Source organism: Cariama cristata, unplaced genomic scaffold (assembly GCF_000690535.1).
Source record: "Cariama cristata isolate BGI_N322 unplaced genomic scaffold, ASM69053v1 scaffold20956, whole genome shotgun sequence".
NCBI lineage: Eukaryota > Metazoa > Chordata > Aves > Cariamiformes > Cariamidae > Cariama > Cariama cristata.
This window is the reverse complement of record NW_009624181.1, coordinates 33,073-49,608: the sequence shown is the minus strand read 5'-3', so window position 1 is coordinate 49,608 and position 16,536 is coordinate 33,073.

Genomic DNA, 16,536 nt, shown 5'->3' with positions numbered 1-16,536 from the left:
AGAAAGCATAAATTCTCAAGCTTCATTATTTTGCTAGAAGATAAGAAAATTAGAAGCAATAGTCTGGTTAAGACTGCTCTTACCAGTGTCTTTATCAGAGCAACAAGGCAGGATGAGAAGCAGCTTTTACTGGTTCAGATGAGCTGCATCATCTCTCTGCTGCAGGGAGTGTAAAGAGTCAAAACCAAGCAGTTCCACACAAGGTCAAAAGTAAAAGAAGCAACTTCCTAAAAACTAGTCAATATTTCTCCATGGTTGATTTCCTTTTTTTATTATTATTTGGAGATGAAATATATTTGTAAAACATCTATTTTTATTTTTTCAAATGTAAGTGATATCAGACATGTACTGCAATCTCAGCTCGGTCAAGCTGAGTAAGGTTAAAGAAAGGAGCACCTTCCAAAGACATTGCTGCTGTAAGTGCTTCACGCAATCTGGTAAACAGCACTTTTTTGTCAACGATGTAACAGTTCAAAATGCATGGGCTTTGTGATGTTATGCTGGCAAACAGGCAGTTGTGATTCTTCTATACATAAGATTATTTAACCTGCATCCCAGCAAATTGCTTGTCCCTGGAGTTGCAATTTTTCACACAAGCCATAAAGGCATTTCTGAGTCTTTAAGTTCAGACCCCAATTCACATGGTACATTGTGTGGGAAAAGAAGCTACACCTCCCAATTTCCTGCTAGGTCCCAGCTGACGATTACTTTCTCTCTGAATACATTCTCCCTGTATTTTGAGTTTAACATTGTGTTTTTCCATTTTGATTTCTATCACATGTTGTTTTGTTTCACTGCTCTGCCAAACAGTGCCCTAACTTGACAGAGCTGCTATAATCTATATATAGTTTGCATATTGATTCCTGCAGTACTTTGAGATCCTTCAAAGAGAAGGTTATCACAATATAAGGTTCCTTCATCTGTCATTTAAGGTAACCTTTAAGAGACAGAATTCAGTTCAGTCCAGATATTTATCCAAACTGTTCCAAACCTCTGATGTCTGGAAATCCAGAAGAAACAGGTTTTTTGAGAGACTTTCAGTACCACTTAACACCAATTCAGACAAACTAGCATATCATCCTGTCACTGTAATCACATGGGATGATAATAACGCCTACCATTTCCGTAGAACTTTAAAAAAATGAATCACCACAACACAGTCCTTTGCACTATTATCCCCATTTTATTATTGAGGAAATGGTGTTGGATATTACGTTATAGCATTAAGTGACCTGCTCTTTCAATCTAAAAAGAATAGCAATGAAAAATGCAGAAACTATTACTGTAACTTTGCCAGCTTTTGTTTGGTGAAATGCTGTTTAAATATATAGATCCCACAAATTCTTTTACCATCATAGCACACTGTTATAAAAGCAGACCTCTAAATAAACAAAGTGACACTCCGTTTTGACTCTACTGCGACTTAGCAGCAATATTTCAATTTATTGTAATTTTGATCATGGTAGAAAAGTCAGCTGAATGCAAAATTAAAGACACGTGTCACTGTTCACAATTTTCTCATGTAGCCTTGAATGTGCAATCCTATCATTTAGATAAGGCATAAACTTCTTGAAATTGGAACAATTCTCCAAAGAAAAATAACAATGTGTGTATTCACTATGTATGTATCACAGACCGTAATATAGTCCGTTATTTAATCTATGGAAATACTTCCTAGTTCCTGGTTTCCATGAAAGGTCAGTGGTGTTGGAAAGTTTGGGGATTGTTTTTGTTTTGGTGGGTTGTTTTGAGGGGTTTTGCATTCTTTGAAAAATCCCAGCCTTCATGACCAACACCATGGGTACTAAAGAACCTTGGGGAAAGCATTGTATGAAAAACATTTTTGTATCTCTATCAGAAATCTTAATGACCTAAACCCAAAAGATGCTGTGTTAATTTCACTATTCACAGAAGCCAGAAAGAACAAACCAAAAAAGTGTTCAGTCCTATCTTGGACTCGCTTCCAACTGAACATTTATGTGTCACATAAACCTAACTGTATACAACCCAAAAAAGTTTCTACAGTAAAATAGGCTCTGCAGAATTAATTGAGTGTCAGTTTGGCCCCACTTCACATTCAGCTGTGTCACCTAAGGAGAAATTGTTGAAGAAGAATCTGCCATTCTACTCCCAGGAGTCACAACCTGAGATTACCCGAAAATATTTCAGTATTGGTTTCATGTTTACTACACTCTAACTTGTGAAAGACGCAAATGTTTCTCTGTCAACAAAGCATGACTTCCTGTCAAACACTGGTGGAACCATCATGGTTCCATGATTATCATTGCCAAGTTGGGATTTTCTGGTGAAAAACTCTTCAGTCAAGATCATTTTGAGATTTTTACCTTCTGGAAGAAAACAGTTCACGAGAAATGGGTCTCCACATCCCAGTTCTGCCCTCTGCAGCAAACTGGAGAGGCACCAAAAGGGACTTTCATTGTACCAGTTCTGTAGCCCAACAGAGAAATTAGCGTCAGGTGTTACATACCTAAATGTAAGTGAAAAGGAATTGCACATTCATCTGGATTTTATCAAGAAATCATAATTCAGAATTAATTCACACAACAGTTGATTGATAACAATAACTAAATTACCGAATAGATTATTGTATCACATTGTGTTCAAAAAAAAGCATTAAGTATAACTGGTAAAGAAGCAAATAATATGAGATTTTTCCACAAGATGCTTCTGTTTCAAATATATTCACCGCTTTTGTAGCAGCAACTCTGAGACCAAAACACAGCAAAAGCAGGGTAGCCTCAGCTTCATCAAAGCAAGCCCTCCAATGCTGCATATGGTATTGTGTTTACTTCGATGTCAATTCTTTGTGGCAGGACACATCCTCATGTACAATGTACTTTCTAGGCACAACACTAAAACTGGTCAGGGGTATTATTACAATTTCTAGAGAGGGCAGTTGATATAGATGAGAGTCAGTGATGTTAGCAAAGGAGACAGCAGTACTGACCCACACATTTTAATAAGGATGTGTGCACATGCAGGATAATCTTAGTAATTCATGTCAAAGTTACATGCACAAGAGGTGTGGAACTTGGCAGATGATAGTAACTGAACATGAAGACTACAGCAGAATGTTTTCATAGTGTGTTTGAAGACATCAGAATAAGAGGCTTTAAATACATGAATGGTGAGGGATCTCCTATTTTAATCACTCTCCCAAGGATTCTACAGTCCATGTCTGAAGCCAAATTTCAAATCTGTTACAGCCTAGATTGAGTTGCATTAGACAAAAATGCCTTCTATCCACCACCAGTGTTTTGTTGCGTACCACTCAGCTTCCTAGCAAGCATGGCACTTGAATTTTGTGTGTTGAACCTGTGTCACTCTCGCAAATGTACTGCTATTTCCTGATAGCATGAACAACATATTTTGAATTTTGATCTTCCACACTATTATGAAGGAAAATTGTGGCACTTCTTCGTATCACCTAACAGAAGAAAAGCTGTAGAGGAGTATTTTGGATCCTTTGCACAAGAAAAGGGTACTGTTCACATTCCTTTTAAGAAAAGATTTAGTATGTATCATACAATCCCCAATACAGGTATAGAGAACACACATGGGCCTTATTTTCCAATGCAACGGGCAAATCTAAAGATGCAGTCTGATATCATTGCAGAGATAAGCAGCAGTTACTGGACAGCAGCCAAGCAGATAAATCTACAGGATTATCCGAAGCAATGTTGGTAGTGTCCTTCTGGAACAGTGACTTTACCTGCAGTCAGTAGAGAAACACAATAGATTGAATACCTCTCTAGCTGGTTCATGCACTGGAAGGTTGCTCTAATTGTGTAGCTGTGAATCCTCCATGAAAAGGGAATCCCTGGGCAGGGAGAACCAACACAAGAGACATCGGACACCTGCTTCCATCTCTTCCTTGGCTGATTGGCCTTATTGTGAGTGGTCAAGCAAGCGTCTTTCCATCCCCTCTGTCTCTGGCCATTGCCTACACTCAGTCCCCTGTCAGACTCCGATTTAAACACCCAGCAATAAGGTGCAGCAGAGGTTGCCCTGCATCTTTGCTGGAAGATGATCCTTATGAGAGTGTGCCCTGATGGTACAACTGTTATGGACTATCCCTCAAGACAAGCTAGAGATCTGATTTGATGTTCTAATGAAAAAGCAGTCTAGGTTTAATAGTAGTTAATGGACTTAGGTGGGTTTTTTTTTAAAACCCTCGCTCCTCTCTCAGTATTTTCTAGAACTAGTTCTCTTACTATTGTGATTTCTCCCACTATTTTGCTATTGCTCTGTTGCCTTTTTATCTTGCTGGAACAAATTTAAGACTCTTTTTATTTAATTGCTCTTATTAATATTCACATATTAATGCAACACATTTATTATTCAAGTTGATAACAATGTCTCTTTTCTAACAGCCTTAATTCAGAGGATGAAGATCCTAAGGAAATCACAATGACATTGTTAAAAGACAAAGCATCACTTGGTTTGTTTCCAGCTATTTTGGACCTTTTCAGGGTCCAACAACATTACTGCACAGGAGTAGAAATGGTGAATAGTTTTCTCAATAGGCATTAACTGCTCTTCCTTACCAAGTTGCCAAGTATGGCATTTCAGAGAGCCCTTCTCCAAGTCCCTGCTTCTACCTTCAAACAGACCTTAGCCTTTGGAAGTCTGAGAATGGAGTGTATCGAAATACGAGGAGGAAAACTGGCACAGAACCAAAGGGGGAAGCCATGTTCAAAGCGAATGGAGAAAGAACGAGCCAGTCTGACAGAGGTGTCAAACGAGCCCTGCCTCACATTTACACCGTAGAAAAGCAGAATGTTTACCTTAAAACGGGGTGGGAAGATCTTTCCATTTTCAGTTTCCTAGTCCCACTGGAAGCCCGGGAACTGGCCACCCCATCCCATAGAACAGGAAGATGCTGCCACCTACAGGTGCCGGTGCCAGGACGGTGCTGAATCGCAGCCCCTGGGTCCCGGCTGCGGGCGGAGCACGGCACCGCACCCAGAAAGGCCAGAAACCCGTAGTCGCTTGGTACTTGCCGTAGTGACACTTCGCCCTATTTCTTAATCTTTTTTCATTATTCCTATTTCTTAACCTTCTTGCATTATTCCTGTTGTTCAGAGAGTAATACAGGCACATAAAAGAGTGCCTTCTGCATAGGGGGAAAAAAAAAAAAAAAAAAAAAGCGGTCTTGCTTTGTAGCCTTTAGAGCACAAGGATCCGCTGCAGGAAAAATACAAATCTCTTTGAATCCTCAATGTATGACACTTCCACTCCCATGATGTAAAGATTAAAGTTATTCTTGTAAGTAAGTCCACGAATTCTGATCTAAGACCATCATGTCAACATTCTGAGAGGTCAAAATACCTCACACGGCTGTGTTTTTGGCTTGCAAGTTATGGAAATTTGCATCTTTAGCTTTACGATGCTTATTCTTCGTTCCATGGTGGGTTCATGAGTATAGTTCTTTATAACAAGAGCACAAGAAAGGGTAAACTGAGAAAATATTTTAGAAGAGGCTTGAAACAATAGAAAAAAAGCTTGGTATAGTGGAGGAAGAAAGTAGTCCATAACCATGGTTCACATAGAATCAGGGGTTTGGCATGTAGCTACCATACTCAGAGAACACATTTGGAAGGACTCCATTTTACAGAGCTCCCAGTGAAATACGGAAAGTCTCACCTCTTGGGTCCAGATAGTTTACAAGTTTATATTCCCATGGCCATGCAATACCAGTAGTAAATACAAAGCCAAACAAAACAGGAAGTATTAGGGAAAAAAAAACCACAAACCAAACAGTTCCTTTTATCAGAGCCTTTTTCTCTGAACAGTGTATTTGACTGTTTGGCGTTTGGTTTGGGTTTGGGTTTTTTGTTTTGATTTTTTTTTTTTAATCAGAGTGCAAATACTGTATTATGTTTATTCAATAATACTCCCACCAGCATGCCAACCAGCATAACGTTTTGACTAGGGACACGGTAAATCTACAATGTCTGCCAAACTTTACTCCCTTAAGGCATTAGGGGGTCTCTTGAAAGTAGCTGTGCTTTGAACTTCCCTGACTCCTGTGGGTTCTGTCTGATTATCTGACATTTTACATAACACTAGCAACCATCACCACAGTGAAAGAAAATAAAACAAGTAAGCTACAAATGCAGAAGGCACCTTCTTCCCACATTGCCTGTTTCAAACTAACAGCCAAATTATTCTGTTCTGTGTAAATAGCGATTGAGCTAGGACAGCCACTGGAGCTTGGTCTGCTACAACAGCCACATCTTGTGCTCCAAGTCTTCATTTTAAGAAGCAAACAAACCTAGCCCTAGTCCTAGTTTTTATGGAGGCAGAGAGACTCCTAAGGTTGAATGAAACCTACCTGCAAAGAGAAAGCACTCCAGAGACTAATACCATTAACAGCACTGCTGCAGGGAGATGGACATATGAAACAGCTTGTTCGCCTGCATTCTGAGCTGGGCAAGCAGCAGCCAGCTCTAGTCTGAATCTTGCAGATGCTTAGAGCATCCTGCAGATGCTCCCCATGGGTGCATCCCCAGTACAGGCTGCACAAATGCCAGGACATCAGTTGTGTATTAGTTTGCAACATGGTCACTTTGTGTTTACTGGTTTCAGTTCACTACTGCAAAAGCTGAAGTAACATTCAATAAAATACATTTCTTGTCCCACACTTCAGTGTACTCTCTACACTGCTTATAAAAATATCTGACACCAATAGACAACTGCCACCCACGTGCAGCACACTAGGGATCTCCCTAGCTAAAAGCATGTCATGCACCAACTTGAATAAAGCACTGAAGCTTGTTTCTAGTGGCTATAATGATTCACACCTTCTGTATCAGACACAGAAGACTACCTAAGATACATTCATGCCAGTGGGCTACACATGCAAATTACACCTTGCTGGGCAAAGAGATTAAACCTACAGCAGCTGTGGGTGTTTTACACTTATACACAACCTTTATCTCACTGCATTTATCAAGATCCAGACAAATGCATCAGTGCTATTAATACACTAGCAAGGTGAATATATGCATTGTAGTAGGGGAAAAACTGGCACTTTGCTGATTCTCATCAAGCTAATTACTGATGGGTGAACCCTGGATTGAATGGCATGAAGTTAAAGAAGAATCAGGCTTGATGCATAGAAATATAACACGCTAAGATTTAGGATAACAAATTCTGCCTTTAAAAATTCAGTGATAGTTTTCTTAGACTCACCTATACTGTGTTGGAACAAAACAGCAGCTTGCACATCAGCAATGCTGAAAAGAGCTTACAGATTTGGGTAAGAAAATTGCTACTTGGATGCCATTCTACTCATCTTGTCCAGCTGAGCAGAGCTGGAAAGTAGCTCTGCAAATGAAATGCAAGAAAGTGAATCAATTCATCTCAGCAAATATAAAAATACGACACTATTACATTGGTCAGATTTTCCCCCATATGCAACAAGCAATACATTCTATTTTCAATCTAGAGGATTTATTTCCAATTATGGAAGACAAAATGAAAAAATACAGGTCCTGATATTGCAAGCAGCTCTATGCAGACAGACCACTGTGTCTGCATGAGTCTCCTGCCAGAATCACAGTCAAAAAGTCTGACAGAAAGAGTAAAACCAGCTTTGACTTATTCTCAGTCTGAGCTGCAATACCTGGGACAAGATCATGTCAAAAGATATCCCTGTAAATTCACCTAGGTTTAGATCTGCAGCAAAACAAAACAAACCCCCGCAAAAACACAGCCCCTCCCCACTCGCCCAAAGAAAGAGATATTCTTTCACTCCCATTTTTACACATACCACATATTCAGACAGACATAAGAATTCATCAATGGTCCAATTAATTGCTGTACATCACTGAGTGATTTCATCCTTTATAACCAATTGTAGAAAGAAAACATCCTTGTTTGCTTCTTATGGCACCTACCGTAGCCAAAAATCAATTCTTCTTGATCGCAGCAGCCAGCCAGTGTGTGATCTAAAGCTCCAAAGAGCTTTACCATTCTTGCTTTGTAAGGTCAGTGAGAGACACTAAAATATCAAAACTTCTTTATTCTGCTTATCATTTACTGCCGTCTAACAACATGGGACCATCTAAGTGTTGTTATTGTACTAAAAGATGGCATCAGCATTTTTCCATGTAGTAATGTCCCATCACTAAAAGCTTACCACTCATCCCCAGCTGAGCAGCAAACTGGATGCTTAATCATGACTGTCCAAGATTCAGTCTCCCCCTTACAGTTTGGCATCTTCTGAAGTAAGAGACTGACACTTAAAATAAAATCAGAAAACCTCCATTCATCCAAACTTTAGAAGTGCAGATGGTAAGTCTCAGAAGATAGTGAAGTTATTTTGAGAAGCAAAACCCAATCCAACCTTAACTTTATAGAAGTAAGAGGCCTCTGGAGTTGGGGGAGACCTACATGCAGAGACAGCGCTGAACTTTACAAGCATTGCAACAGCCCACAACACACACCAATGCACAGCATTAACCTCGCATCTGAGGGGAGATGCATAGATGCACACATGTAAAACTGGTCAGGCAGGAGCTAGCTCGGCTCTGAAAATTATCGAGATGCATTCAAGGAGGCTGCACCCAAGCTAAACAGCAGCAGCTTAGAGTTACTGGTGCTTTCCTTGGACAGTTTGCACAGATGCCAGGGAATCTGCTGCTGCTGAAGAGTCAGGTCTTTAGTAACTAGAAAGCACAGGAAGCGATGCTATCTTGATTTAGATTGCTTCAATATTTAATCAGTACCAATTGTCTTTAAAAGTCTCATAGATAAATAGCCAGAATCTGAAAGCTCTGGATGCAGCTAGGGAGTGGGGAAAGTATTCCTACATTCTTTTTCTGTATACTATCAGCTGCTAAATTTGAGCATTCCTTGCCAGTCACATGCAACGTGTTTCTACTCATGCCTCCCTACTGCACAACTGGATTAAAGATGACTTACGTGAATTATCCCACAATTGTAATGGGGAATCTCTGTTCTGTATGTGCATTTTGCAACGTGACTCCAAGTTTCAATAGATTTGTCCATAATGCCCATGTCAGCTGATAAATGATTGAGTGCTTGGGGGAGAAGGAGTGGCATGAAGAGGTAGACCTACTGCTTTAATACAGGGGCTTGTGTCTTGGGGCTTATACTGTCTGAAGGAGCTTTCATTTTGGCAATACGAACAAAGTTAAAAGACTACCTTGCCACATTTTTCAGTGGCCCGAACTAACATAGCAGATGAAGTCACAGCCGTACAAAGCACCTCTGCAGTGGTAAAAGTGAATCTATAATTCACTTCATAGTTATATCAGTAAAATGAGGTAAACCAGCCCCTAATCTGCCCTTGGGTAAAAGGCAGGGAAGTGATACTAAGAAGTTTCCAGTTGGATCTAATAGGTCCCCAGGGGAAGTCATCTGAGTCTTATCTTTAACTCAGTTGAACCATAAAATGGGATGAAAGCAGACCTGAACAGAAGACATTCTGTATCTAAGCTGCTTGTTATGAAATTCTGTTACAAAATTTCAATATCAATTTGTCTGTCAATATTTTACAAGATAAAAAGAGCTAGAAGGAGGCCAAAAATGCAACTCAATATGGATCACAGAAAAAAAGCTGCTAGAAAAGAGATAGTCTTCACTCATTCATTTCCACAGCCCAATCTTTGTTAAAGATTTTTAAACAGTTTACGATTTCAGTAATCAAGTTCAGGTATATCATTATCAGTAGCTTTACACTGATTAAAATCCTATTAATTCTAGGAAATGAAAATGATTTTACACAGCCCTCAGAATCTCCTTGCATGAATCTGCGCAAGGTCTGGAGTTCAGGGTCTTGCTTATACGTGTATCTCCTCAGGTACAGCTGGGGACCCAGTGGCCAGTTGCGTGGTCTAATACTGTCCCAGTTGCTCTCCCATGCAAGTTAGATCTTGGATAGATCTTGCAGGTTAGGCCTTGGCAGGTTAGATCAAGGATATGCTATGTCTCCTTCCATCTGAAAGGTAGAGTTGACTTTTTTTGATGAAAGCTCTACAGTGGCTTCCCTGCCTCCTGCCCTTATGCCATCCACTAAGTGATCTTATTTTCAAATGTGCCTAAGTGAAGCCAACTTTGCATAAAGAATTTAAATTAAATGAAGCTGTATAGCCCAGAACTTTTAATAACATTACTTTAGAGCTCCAAAATAAGGACTTAAGTCTAGACATGTATTTAAAATCACCTGCAACGGCATATCATTTCAAAAGAAAAAAACCTGAAGCAGTACTCAAGACACTTACAGGAGATTACACTTTCCCCAATTACCCCTTTAAGGCAATACCTGCTGATGCTCTAATGAAGACTACTACTTTGTTGACAAATTACCTATATATTGTACAACCCACATTAAGTTTTTCACTTTTTGTTCATACTGTTGAAAAGGAAACCTCTTCTGATGCACACAAATGAGAAGTAGAAGAATAAACTAGTACAAACTCTGTCAATAAAACACACTTTGAAAAATGGCTTCCTAGTGTATAGCAGATTTATAGTTCTTATCTCAAATTTCCAAAGTTCATCTGAATCTCCAATACAGGGAATTTCAATGTATCAGTAAATCTTTTAAGCCATGAAGAAAACTCACTCAAAGAAGCAATGTCCCTTATCAGTGGAAGAAGTGATAAATCTGAAATAATATATAATTCATGATGACACATATCAAGACATTACAGCAAACACTGACACAAGACCTATTTATGGCATTGCTTTGCTAAGTGTATTCCCTACAGAACCATCTCCTCTCTTATTCTGAACCAAACACCTGCTTTGATAATGCACATCTCTTCAGAGCTGGGAAAAAAAGCAAATCTAATTCAGCAACCGTTTCTCATGATAGAAAACTAGTGGCCCTCAGCCAGCAACATATAAAAGTAAATGAAAATTTAAGCGCAGATCAAAAAGAAGTGCGACACAGTATGGCTTCTTGAAAAAATTTATGACCTCAGACATCAAGCTATCCATTGTCTAAAACATGCTAATATGAATGTTAAACTATCCTTGACTGGGGAAGAAAGTTTTAGTTTGGTTCCTTCACAACAGTTTCCTTCATCTGCATAGTTTAATGCATAAATGGATTCACAAACTCGGAAGAAATTAAGAGTCTTCTCAAATCTTTCTAATATGATATAGGGAGTTAGGCATCACAGATGTCCTGTTCAGGAGGCATTTACATTGCCACCCTGAAATTCAGTATCTGGAAATACTCTGCAAATATTAACTGGAACTTGCAACACCCTTTGGAGCAAGGCCACTACCAGATAAATTTGAGAAGTGCATTAATTTTAGTGACTACAGGTGACATGACTGGCATAACATATCTCACAAGTCAGTATTGCAATCCTTGAACAGTAAAAATAGCTCTTGAATAGTTAAAATATCACTCAACAGAACTATCAGGGATAACATAGAGTTTGAAAAAAAGCATAGGTATATATGTGGAAAAAAAAAAGAGAAACTATTTTCCTGCCAAGACCATTACTGCAGTTCACCTTTGAATTAAAAATAAAGTAACAAAAAAAGAAAAGTATTTTTGCTTGCACAAATGTTTTCTGAAGAACCCTGCAGGATAGATGCCATCTTCTCAAGACACAGAACAGGGAAGCATGTATTCTCCTAATCCTCCCCACACCATCATACCTTGCCTCAGGCATTAGCCAAACAACATACCTACAACGGTTGGCGAATCAGAGTTAAACTAAGAAAGCAAAAGTCGGCACAGATGTTGCACAGGAGTTTCACACTATTTCACCAAGGATAGTTTTTCCTCTCATATTTTTAGGTGAGTCATACAAAATAATATAATTTCAAATATTAATATATTTGGTCTGAATAGAGAAAATTATTCCAAGCCTGGCTGTGGTGCAGTCGAAGCAGCACTGTGCTCTGAACCCACTGAACAGCAGCAGATGTGCTGTTTACAAAGCCTGTTCAGACCAGCCTGAGAGATACCAGGACTGTAGAAGAACAGACAGGGCATTTACAGACTGAACAGGATTACAGTTGAATGAAATGGTTTCCAATATCTTTTTTTAAAGGACAAAGAAAATGCCAGGATGGGTGTAGGCTGATGCGACAAAGAAACAGACATGCAGACGAGAAAGGTTTACAGAGAAGTCGCACAAGGAGGAGAATAAAACCAGTAATACATGTACTTGGGTAAACCCCACAGCAGTGATACTGAAGTGGTGCAGCAGGAAGCGCTATAACGTCTACAAACAGAAGTGGAATAATAATTTTACACATACATACATTTTACATATACGTATATACGCACACACCTATATATACTTGTCCAGCTTAGTTAGGTTAAGGGCTGATTGAATCTGACAATGCTTCTCATCTGTTCCCCCCTACTCCACCACAAAAAAAAAAAAAAGGCATACAAATCTTTCCATCTTTTCCCCCCCCCCCCCCCCAAAAAAAAAAAAAAAAGGCATGAAAAGATGATTCCCCAAAGACAATCTGCAAACAGTAGCAGCAGTTCAGCAATTGAGCACGCTTCATTCTACACCAGACTGCCATTGTGAAGGTGAATTTTCACACATCTTCTTCCTGAAGGCATATGTAAAACAGTTAAATTCAGAAATCTGCATTCACCAAGCATTTCTGCTCCCCAGTGCCCTGGGCTGCCTTGATTGCCTTTGCAGTGAGAAATCAAAAGCTCTGTGGCATCCACTGTAATCCAGTCCAGTTTCCCTTTAAGCTTAGTGAAAGCTTAATCATTTCTGTCAAGCTGTTGTGAAACATCTCTTCTGACTAGCATAGGCCACATTGAATTTTTTTTATAATAAAAAAAATAAATTAATAAAATTAACAATTCTTTGTCACCCTAATAGATCAACCTGCAGTTTTGGGGACACCCAGAGAAAAAACTCAGCATGAAGTTTCAGTCATGATATGGAAAATCAAAACATAATATATGCACATCAGTACAGTAAGAAATACCCTGCACCTTGTTAGGGCAACGTAACCAGACAAGCACATCCTCCTGTTTGACATCATAAAATGAAGCTAGACATGAAGGGTCCTTACCAGACAAGGTGGATTTTCTGACATTCACAGATGTATACTCAGGTTCAAGCCTCTGCTCCATTAAGAGATCAGGCAGCTGAGACTGAGTTCAAGGCACTGCTCAGACCATGCACTGAAGCTTTCTCACTCAAATGTCACTACAGAAAGCTTTGAGAAGTCAAAGCAACCTTCCACCTGGGACCACCAGACCTTGGCTTCCCAGTTTGTTACTTGGCTGCAGACAGCCTAGGCCTGGCAGTTTCAATCACCAACTGCTTTCCTGCATTTAAATTCAGTATTAATTGGCATACCTAAAGTAGACACTGCCATTAAGTGATCCAAACTTGGCTCTTAACCAGTCAAGTGATCCTGTTTTCTATCTTTATAGTGGCCTTGCAGACAAATGGCAAAAAAGGTCCATTAGTAAGTGTGCATCATTTAGATTCTGTGATAACAGAGGTTGTATAATAAAGCTAAGATAAGAAGAGGATAAGACATCTGGTGGCAATGAAACCGTCTACCTCATTCAGAAACAGAAAAATCTCTTAGCTAAGTATAGCAGATAACTCTCACTAAAACCAAAATATTTTCCAGTGCAATTTTAACAGTAGATTACAACTCATCCCCTTCCATGCCCAGGCGTTCACAGGTTTAAACTGGCACAAAATGGCCTGTATCAATATAATCCATTCTACTTCTGCCCATGAACCATGAATAAAGGTGAACCTTAAACCGTAAAACCAACAGTTAGGCCAGTAAAACTTGTGTAAACCAGCCCATAACCAACCTTAGAGGGGAAGGGAAGGAACCTCCCCGCATTTCCAGCTAATCTTAATGTGTCTCTAGAGAAATTCACCTTACTGTCTTCTTCCTTAGTCAGCTGAGGAATAAATAAAGGAAACAATAAAGGAAAAAATAAAGGAAAATAAATTTGCTCCTGAATAAAATGTATTCTATATTCAAGCTGCTTTATATCATATTAGGAATTTTAAATATGAAACTATGCATCAGCACGTTACAGAATGAAAGGAGCCAGAAAATGAGGAAGAAATATTCATCTGGCATCTATAGGAACAGAGGATCAAGTGACAGATGGAAAGGGGAATCAACTCCAAACACTGGATAGCCTTGTCTGTCACTAGCCTCAGAAGCACAACCTGCAATTAGAGGGTTCTGAACAGCAAAAGAAAATTGCACTAACAAATACAGTTTCATTGGCAACAATAATTTCAAGACAAGGACAACATCTAATTTTACTGATTCTGTTCCTCAGATGCATTATTCTATTCCTTCTGTTTTCTTACAGAATAAACAGAGTCCAGAGAATCATCCCATAAATTACTCTTGTTCTTGAGAGGAAAATTAGCAACTATTCTCTTGACTTCCAGCAATAGAGGACTGACTTCTTACATACAAGGCTGTATCTAGTTTATTCAGTATGCATTCATGGATTGAAACTTTGGAGATCTTTATCTTGTACACCAGTTAAATATCATAAAGAACTATTATGTAATGTCTTGCTTATAAACAGCACTTTCCTTTTAAGGTTATAATAACAAATAACCTTTCCAGAATGTCCAAGGAAAACTGGGAAGTGCTGGAAAAGAAAGTTCTGAGAGTTCTCATCACTGTGTTTATGCCTGAAAGATCATCCTTTCATGCAAAGTGTTGGATCAGAATGGCTTGAAAATGGGACATATGAAGTGTTGTCCAGTAGTGTTTTTTAAAAGTCAGATAGGTTCACAAGACAATAACATCACTGATTTTCAAGCTGGATGTTTTAAGGACTTTGTCAAGAGATAGCATTCCCAGTCTCTTCTCTCTCAAAAACACCCAAGCACATAAAAACTTCAGAATAATTTGGTTAAAATGAAAGAATATCACCACTGAAATCACTGTGACGGATTTGAAATATAATGCTCTAAACCAGCTTAATTTTCAGCAAACCTTGTGCAGATGCTACATAGATGATATATTTCTTACGCCATCATAAAAATGATAAAAGGCCCACAATGGAGGTATTCAAACAAACAATAACAAGAGATCACCTTCACTAAAGACTCGGAGAGACTTTTCTTCTTTGGATAGTTATTTACATGCAAGGGAATGAACTAAGAACTAAACTAATATGAAATAGTTTTGAGATAAGTACCACACTAAACAGTGCAGATATTCAAGCCATTTTCCTATAGTTTCACTACCACGGGATGCTTCTCTTTTTCTTATTGACTTGTTTGTCCCTCTCATATAACAGAACCACAATAATTCACGCTAACAACTGGGAGGCTGATCGCAAATTGCAAGACCTTGCAAATTAGCAAGTAAGCAAACAAATGCTATTAAAAAGCCCAGTCAAGGGTATCACCGCACATCATTTACTTTGTTCATTTGTTTTCCAAAGGTGTAATTTAGTCTCCTAACACTCCACAGCATACCAGTGAGAGCGGTAGGCAGAACAAGCACAAAAGCCTCCACCGTCGGCATCTGTTTGTTGGATTTTGCAATCTTCTCCACTCGGCCTGTTTGAAGGGCTAAAGCTGTGGGCCTAGAGACACTCAGGAGTACAAAAATCATGATGGCACTGCTACCGTGTACTGGAATCTGCACATAAGTGGTGTAGCCACACTGAATGTCTGCAGACGAGTAAGGTGCCTTCTAGTCCACAAGCAGACATCAGGTGCCCTGTTCAACAAACAGCAATCAGTATTTGCCACAAGCAATTAACTACTTGTAAAGTAGATATCACCACAAAGAGTTTAGACTAAACCATGTCAGTATAACTTATCTGTTGATTAATTCTGATGGTGACTAAGTCTATAAAAAGATTAAAAGGTCATTTGCAGATAATCTGCAGTAGGATGAATGGGGTAGATTCACAGTATCAATGGCTAGCTGCATCTCCTGTTCTGATGGCAGCATAACTGTAAAGGTAACTATGAATGCTCTTCTGCATGCAGTTATTAAAACTGCAGAGAACCGGGGCAATAAAAACAAGGCGGGTTGTGAGATCTATCAAGATCTTGCAGTTTTGCAAGGCTGGAGACATTTTCACAGTATGTATTTCACATCAAGGATTTAATCTGTACATTTAATTCTGGTAGTTTTGTTCTTATGTCTCCTCACAACTCTCTGTTGGATTTTTTTAATAGTAAGAAGCCATGACATACGGTACAATTTCCAGGTTGGTGTGTTTGTCAGCAAGATGGCTTATACTGCTCAGCTCTGACTGCAGGCACATATATACTGGCAGTGGGCTAAAAATTTTAGCTGCTTTAAGGCACTGCCATATCACCTCAGGTCAAATGGGAAAAGTTTTGCCAGCTCTCCTGTAGATGGGATGAGAACAAAAAAAGAGTGAGTTTCCCTCTCTTTTGATAAACCTAATGGCTACAGTAGCGCTTTTAGACATCTATTCTATACCTGGACCCTGGAAATCAGGCTGGTATAGATCAGCTCAGCAAGCAGCAAAAAGGTGTTTTATGCTGGGGATGT